Source organism: Phyllostomus discolor, chromosome 5, assembly GCF_004126475.2.
Source record: "Phyllostomus discolor isolate MPI-MPIP mPhyDis1 chromosome 5, mPhyDis1.pri.v3, whole genome shotgun sequence".
NCBI lineage: Eukaryota > Metazoa > Chordata > Mammalia > Chiroptera > Phyllostomidae > Phyllostomus > Phyllostomus discolor.
Window position 1 is genome coordinate 146,908,440 of NC_040907.2, and position 986 is coordinate 146,909,425.

Genomic DNA, 986 nt, shown 5'->3' on the forward strand with positions numbered 1-986 from the left:
TGGAAATTATCCTGGAGGCTGGCTGTAGCTTGCCATCACCTACTGACTTTTGGTCACCAAGTCCTGAGAATTCTACTTCTTCCATGGCTATTACATGGCTCTTTTTCCCTTTATTCCTATTGCTACACTTCCTTGGCTTAGTTTACCTCTTTTAACTTGAATTACCATGATTAATAAGGACAATAACCTTTCTGCTGTAGGCCCACATGGCTACTGTTGAAATGTGCAGATTCATGAAACCTGGGAAGGTAGTCCTAGTCCTGGCCAGATGCTACTCTGGATGCAAAGTGGTCATCATGAAGAACATTGATGATGGCATCTCAGACGACCCTTACAGTCATGCTCTGGTGGGTGGATCTGACAGTAATTGCTGGGGGCAAGAAGAAAACTACCAACAGGCCAAAGGTCAAGTCTTTTATGAAAGCCTATAACTACAGTCACCTCATGCCCACAAGGTACTCTGTGAATATCCCCTTAAACAAAACTGTAATCAACAAGGATCTCTTCAGAGACCCTGCTCTGAAATGTAAGGTCGATGTGAGGTCAAGGTCAAGTATGAAGAGAGGTACAAGACTGGTAAGAACAAATGGTTCCTCCAGAAGCTGTGGTTTTAGATCTTTTTTTTAAATTTCAGTTATTAAACATCCTAAATAAATAAATAAATAAAAATGACAATAACAAACATTTATTGTTTACTGTGTGGCAGGCCCTTACATAAAATGCTTCGTAATCTTATCTCTCTTTAATCTATCCTGATTCCAGAAAGATATTTATAAACACAAAGGTAGCAAATATAAATATTTAGTCTGCAAAATTTAGATGATGAATAAAAATATAATTTTTCCCTATAATTCAACTCAATGATTATTTTAAACTTTCATTTTATCTGATGGCAGAAAACATAATCTCAGATAATTCTGAGTAAATATGTAATTTCTGTGCTGTGCTTTTCAGTTATAATTTTTTAATATTATAATTCTTACTAG

General features: G+C 36.0%; 1 pseudogene; it reads left to right on the forward strand.

Moving 5' to 3' along the window:
- The first annotated feature begins 221 nt into the window (after nucleotides 1-221).
- Nucleotides 222-639, forward strand: LOC114497796 (annotated as a pseudogene).
- The last annotated feature ends 347 nt before the right edge of the window (nucleotides 640-986 follow it).